At 54.7% G+C, this 6,992-nt stretch overlaps 1 protein-coding gene across 1 annotated transcript in view; it reads right to left on the reverse strand.

Annotated features, from left to right (window-relative positions):
• Positions 1-6,992, reverse strand: part of SNRPA (small nuclear ribonucleoprotein polypeptide A) — a 752,186-nt gene that overhangs the window by 148,863 nt on the left and 596,331 nt on the right. The window lies entirely within an intron of this gene.

The raw sequence follows: 6,992 nt of genomic DNA on the forward strand, positions 1-6,992 counted from the left end.
AGTTCAGCTGCGCTCTCTGCCGGGACAGCGCCCCCCTCTTTGGCCGCGGGGAGCCCGGACGCCTGGCTTCCCGGCCCCACCCCCGCAGATCAGCGCCTCTGGCTAGCGTCTGGTCCTGTCCTGGGCTTACCTCTCAAGGCCGGACGCCAGGGTCCCTAGAGGGGGCCGTGTCCTGGGGTGGGGTACTGGGCTACAATGGGGGGCAGCTAGGCAGTGGCTGGGCCGTGGGAACCAGACGGCTTTATCTGGCCCGGAACCCTCCCCCCTCGGCGGCAGGGGAAAGGCGGATGTTCTTACCCCGGGCCTGGCCGGCAGGAGTGCGCTGTGGGGGCCTCTTACTCAGCAGTGCCCGGCCCCCTGGCCCATGGGGCCGCCGTCGTCTCAGTAGAGCTCGGGCCTCCTGCAGCCTGGGTGGGAGGGGGCAGAGAAAGAGCTGTCATTACGGTTAGGCTGACACCCCCGCCCCCAGCTGGAAGGAGCCTTCTAGCCAGGAGGTCTTCCAGTGTCCTCTCTGCCCACCCTTCTATCCCACCCCCACCCCCACCCCACTATAGGGACCAGGCCTTGAGCCTTCTTTAGAGGCTTGGGGAGAAACAGAGACAAAGACTGTGGGAGAATCAGATGAGGAAGGGAGAAAGAGAAAGAGGAGAGACAGAGGAAGAGAAACAGGTAACAATGAGAAACAGAAGGAGACAGAGATGGAAAGAACAAATACAGAGAGTGGAACATGGAGACAGAGAGATAGAGACTGAAAGGCTCAGAGACTGCAATAGGGAGGAAAAGGAGAAATAGAAACATACAAGTTGATAGTGGAGGGAGGGAAGGAGGAAGAGAGGGAGAGAGAGAGAGAGAGAGAGAGAGAGAGAGAACAACTGAGAGGAGGAGACCCAGAGAGTAGAGTGAAAGATGTGCCAGAAATGGTGGAGGAGCTGGGAGCTCCTGAGCATTTGGTAGGGGAGGGACTGCACACTCACGTCAGTGGCTGCCAGTTAAGGGACACCTGTTTTTTCCTCACGCTGGGGGTGGGGCTGGGGCTGGGGCTCAGCAGTGCAGAGGACTCTGGTGCCAGGCACCGCTGAGGGCCTGCACACTTTGCGGGTGAGCAGCTCTGGACCCTGCAGGAGGCTTCGGAGACAGACAGGGACTAAGTGTAGGAGGGGACCAAGTCCCGCTTTCCATCAGGTGCATCCAGATCTTCAACTGGGATGAGGGGTGGGGAAGGGAGCCCCAGCCCCTCTGTTCCTACTCCATGTCACCCCTACCTGTACCCCACCTAGGAGAACCCACCTCTGAAGCAGCGGCTCCTCCTGAGTGACCAGGCTGGGCAGCAGCGACAAGCAACAACACTATAACAGAGGGGTGGGAGTCACTCAGGTCCCTAGGGTTCTAGAACTCCCCAAAGGAGGGCAAAATGAGGATGGGGGGACCAAGATAAAACTTGAGGGTGCTGGAAATAAATATGTGGCGCACATTTGAGGCACTGCGCTGGATGCCTGTTTCCCTATCTATACAATGGGAGGCAAATTGGCTTAGTCTCTCTAGGGATGAAGGTCACAGCAACCTCATTTTTACTTTGTCTTCTGAAGTTGTTAGACGTAAAGTATTCTTGGAAAAGACATTTTAAAGTATTTTTTAAGCGATTAAAAAAACGCAAAGAGGATGTCTAAGTGCATTTCCCAACCCAGACAGTCTGGGAATTTAGGATCCTGACCTCCCGGGACATCCCTGTCCTGGACTAGATGTCATCCCGCGCATGGGCGGTAGGTGGCGCCACTTCCACAGGCCTCAGCGGCTGGGAAGGAAAGTCCTTCGACTGTGGGTCCAGCAGGGTTCGGAGGTGGAGGGGGATATAGAAGAAGCCACAGCCCAGGACTGGGAATCCCGAGGCTGAGTTTTAGCCCATTCCTGCCCTTGCAAGCTCGTGTGTCCCGGAGCCAGCGTCTCCTGGTCTTTGAGCCTCGGTTTCCCGTCTGACCAGGAGGAAAGAGTTGTTCTTGGAGAAATCTCCGCGCCCAGGGGGTCTCAGATTCTGGGTTGTGGAGCCCTCAGCTCAGACGCAAGTGCGTCGAAACCAAGGGGCCCCCCAGACAAATCCATTATTGCCAGGCTAAGGGGGACGAGGGAGAGGGAGAGCGCGCGGGTCCTGAGAGAAGGGCAGTGGGGGGATGCTACCAAGGGGACGTCAGGCGCGTGGACTCTTTTCAAGACGGTAGGGGCCCAGTGGGGAAGGAGGCCGCCGGGTGGGAACCTCCGGGACCCCCGATCTTGCCGTCATCCCTCCCGCCTTTTCTCCGGGTTAACCCGTTCCCGGCCCCGCCCCCGGTGCGGCTCGGGTTACTAAACGTATTCGCAGAGACGGTGGCGGGAGCGCAGCCCGGGGCCTTTGTAACGGAGCGCTGGGCTCAGGGTAGGGGGTGGGGGTGCTGGGCAGACTGTTTCCTTGGATCTCGTCACCGTAGACAGGAAGGGTGGCTACAACCCCCAAATCTAGGAAATTCTGGGTCTCTTGTCGCGAAATCACTGGTACCTCATTCAAGCCTGAACTCCTTTAATTCTAGGATAACTACAGCATCTCCAACCCTCATGAAACCTGGGGAGCACCCCCACCGGCACAATTCCCCGCAAGTCCTTCCGCCATCAACTCAAAAGTTCACGTCTTCCTCATTAGGAAAATTCAAGGGTCCCTTTTAATTAATCCAGGCGCCCCCAAACCCTAGAACACCAAGACATCTTAAATCCCTCATAAATTTCCTTTGTAACCGCCCATACTCTTGCTCCTTGAGCACCCAAGAAACTTGGGGAACCCGATCCCAGTTCGAGGGCCCCACCCATCTATCATCCTAGGAGAACCCAAAGCCCTGCCCCCATATAAACTGGGACCCTTCTCCGAGAAAAATCCCTAGAATTCCCTGGAGCCACATCTATCTCTACCACACACATCAGAAGGGAATCACTGCCGTCAAAATCTCAGTGCTCCCGGGATTCTAACCCCTACAAAATAAAGGGCCCTAATAAATCCAAGCGCTCTGGCTCTTTCATCCTCACCCGAAGCAGTGGGCTCGATTCCCCTTATATAGAAAAGTCCTTGGCCTCCTGGACCACCACACCTGTTAGGTGGAGGGGGGTACAAGGAAGAGGGGGCTGCAGCAGGGCTTACCCGGCCGGGTGGCCCGGGATCACCGCAGCCTCGACGGCCTGGCTGGGGCTGGGGCTGGGGCTGGGGCTGGCGGCAGAGGCGGCGGCTGCAAAGAGCGGCAGCAGCAGCACCAGCGGGAGCGGGCGGCGGCCGCTGAGGCCAGGCCACCGCATCGTGTCCCGTGTGGAGTCCCGCTCCAGGCCGGCAGTCTGTCCAGTGGGTCCGGCTCTGCGCCGCCCAGCCCCACGACCCCGCCCGAGGCCAACTCATTTTCTCCAAGTCCCAGTCGCGGGCTTCGAACTTCTCGCCAATCAGAGCCCGGTGCCGCCAGGGGCGCTGCCTCCGAGACCAATCGGAAGGCGGTAGGGGCGGGGCTAGAGGGACAGGTGTTGGGCGGGGGGCGCTGGGCCCTGCCTGGAGTTCTCAGTGTTGTATGTGTATGTGTTGGGGGGTGGGGGGAGGGAAGGGGAACAGAGGGAGTCGGTTGAACCCTCTGGTGAAGGAGAGACCCAAGTGTGGAGGTGCTGTGACCCCTCCCATGACTGGGAGCGATGTGGAGGCCGTGGGCAGGGTCTCCTAAACCAGACTCCCATTTGCAGGCCTCATCCCTCAACTCGTTGTGGGGGAATGCGATCAGAATTTGCTCCCTGACTGGTGTAGATGCTGGGAGCTCCCACAGGTGTCCACTTCTCACGCGAGATACTCAAGATTCTGAGGACGGAGCATCCTGCACTGGAGGTCCGGCCCCTCTGAGGGTTCCAGGCCCATTCTGGACCTTCCCAAAGGATTTACCTTTTCTGCAGGCCCTGTGCTTCAGGAGTTCCAGACTCAACAAGCAGTAGCTTGGTTCTTCAGAAGGCTGTAGTCTCTGCCCCTCCCAGAGGACCCAGGCTCCGCTCCTGACCCATAGACTCCACTCCCAGAGCAGCTGGCTCTGCTCTCCTCCTTGACACCCTCCCCCGCCTGGCCACCCCTAGAGGTTAGGAGACCCCTTTTCCTGCCTGAATCTTTAAGGACTTCCAAGAGCACCCCTCCCACTTCCAGAATTGCAGACTCTTCCAGTCCCCTCCCTTCCTAGGGACCTTTACCTTTAGGAGCCCCAAGCCACAGAGTATCTTAGGCCCCACTTGCATCCCCTTTTATTTATTTTTAAAGAATGTATCTTTACTGATTTCAGAGAGGAAGGGAGAAAGAGAGAGGGATAGAAACATAATGACGAGAAAGAAATATCGATTGGCTGCTTCCTGCATGCCCCCTACTGGGGATCAAGCCTGCAGACCGGGAATCGAACCATGGCCTCCTGGTTCATAGGTGGACGCTCAACCACTGAGCCACACAGGCCAGACACATCCCCTTTTAAAGGGTTCCAGATTCCAAGCCCAGCTCTGGCCCTCAGAGGGTATCAAGCCCAGCCCCTTCCCTTCATTACAAATTCAAGGCCCCACCTTCTTTCCTTGGAATTACAAACCCTTTCTCTAACTTTCAGGTCACACTCCTTCCCACAGAGAATTGGGGAGTGGTCCTACACTTAGGATTCCAAGCCCCACCCCTTCAAGTTTGCCCCACCTCCAGGGTTTCCAGGTCCATCTCACAGCAGTTTCTTTTTTTTTTTTTTGAAGTTGACAAGTTCAGCCTTTATTATAAAATCCACTGGGCTCATCTGAGCAGGTGAACTCCACCTTCAGCGAGGCCAGGTGTGAATGTGCCCCTCAGAGCAGGCTGCCCACAGCACCCTCAGGGATCTGGCACTGGAGCCAGGCCTCACCCGGGGGCACCCTTACCAAGGGCCAAGCTGCCCGGGGCCCTGCTCCCACCTGGCCTCTTCACTCAAGCCCGACCTGCATGTGGGCCAATGGGCTGGGTTCCCCGGGTGATGGGCCTCCCAGCTCACTTCACTCAGCAGTTTAATTCTTAAGGTTTCCCGTTCTGTAGCGTTAGCCCCACCGCGAGGCTTCACCCACACAGAGAACTTAGCCTCCCGCCCTGACCATAGGGCTGACTCCACACTAACAAAGCAACATATCCAGCTTTTCTTCATCCCTCATTCCTCCTACTTCTTCCAATGGAAGGTGTACAGGAGTACAGGGGACCCCTTCACCCTCCCCGGTTACAGTGAGGCACCTGGCCTGACTCAGCACACTCACACTGTTACTGCTACCTACAGCAATCCACACCTCCACCCCACTCTGACACCTAGAACTCTGGGTCCACCCACCGTCCTGGGACACACAGCCTCTTAAAGCAGCAACAACGGCACTCGGGCCCCACTCACGGGCATTCGTGGGCTGTCCCAGCGTGATGGTGGAGTGCCTGATTCTGCTCTCTGAATGTGCTCCGTGCCCCGGTCTTTGTAAATACCCCTCGATCCCTGAGAACATAGCCATGCAGGACAGTGTGTCCCTGACCTCTGTTGCCCTCTCCCTTCCTCCTACCCTGTGGCTGGAGCACTTGCTGGGGGCGCTGCCGAAATTTCTCCCTTCTGTCTGGGATCCAGGACATCGTCAATGCTTGTTGCTAGGCAACAGCTTCTGGCTCACCACTGTAACTTCCGGGGATGGCTGCGGCTCCCCCACCCCCCGCCCCCACATTTGGAGTCCCCAGTCTCAATCCCTATCAGTGCCACTATCTCCCAGGATTTTTTGTTTCTTTCTTTTTGAATTTTCATGAATTTATTTGAGCTAAACTGACGACATATACTGGGAAGCAAATTCTCAAATGCTCCTCACCTAGTAACAGCCAATCACCCCTTGGATCCTTATCTGTTCTCAACTCTTCAGAACCCCCAGAGTTCTAAAGTCATGGCATTCCAGAAGCTTCCTCCCAGTGTGGGCTCACACACACTGTTTTATCCCTTGCATTAATAAACAAACAAAAATCTCCATAGTGTTCTAGATTTTCTGACAATTTCTCTCAGTTCTAGAATCATCAGCATTCCACACACATGTATTCTGGATTCCCTGGCATTGAAAAAGCTATTTCAATATTCCAGATCTACAAGCATTACAAAATGCCTTCGTATTCTAGATCCCCTGATCCCCTAACATCCCAACCCCCCTCCTATATTCTAGACTTCCTAACATTCAAACATCCCTGTGTTCTGAATGCCCTGGCATATAAAAACATGTACAGTTTGAATATCAAAGGCATTCCAGAACACTTTTAGAATCACTCACCTTTTAGACCTACCATTTGTGTTCTAGATTCTTTGACAATCTAGAACCCCCACCATTATGGATTGCTTGGAATGCAAACAAACTCTCTAGTGGTCTAAATAGGTTGCCATTCCAGAATATCCCTATGCCCTAGGTATCCTAGCAATCCAGATCTTTTATGTTATTATTATTTCAGAGAGGAAGGGAGAGGGAAAGATAGAACCATCAATGATGAGAATCATTGCTCGGCCACCTCCTGCATGCCCTCTACCAGGGGTGGAGCCTGCAACCCAGGCATGTGCCCTGACCAGGAATCGAACTGTAATCTCCTAGTTCATAGGTCCATGTTCAACAACTGAGCCACGCTGGCCAGGCTTCTGTGTTTTAGAGTTCTCAGCATTCATAATTCCCGGCATGAAAAATATTCCTACTGGTATAAATTCATAAGCATTCTAGAACATTCCCATTCTAGAATTATTAACTTTCCAGGTCCTTTTGTCAAGAAACTTTTACAGACTTGATTTTCTGAAATGCAGGAGAGAACCCTAACATTGTTCACCCACTAGAATATTCCTATGTTCTAGATTCCCTAACATTCTAGACCCCTCTCACCATATTACAGAAGCCCTGATATTTCAGAAACTGGGATTCTACAATTAGCATATCCTAAAATCACTTGCTGCTAGTCTGGCCCACTCTCTCTC

Source organism: Plecotus auritus (genome assembly GCF_963455305.1).
Source record: "Plecotus auritus genome assembly, chromosome: 10".
Classification (NCBI taxonomy): domain Eukaryota; kingdom Metazoa; phylum Chordata; class Mammalia; order Chiroptera; family Vespertilionidae; genus Plecotus; species Plecotus auritus.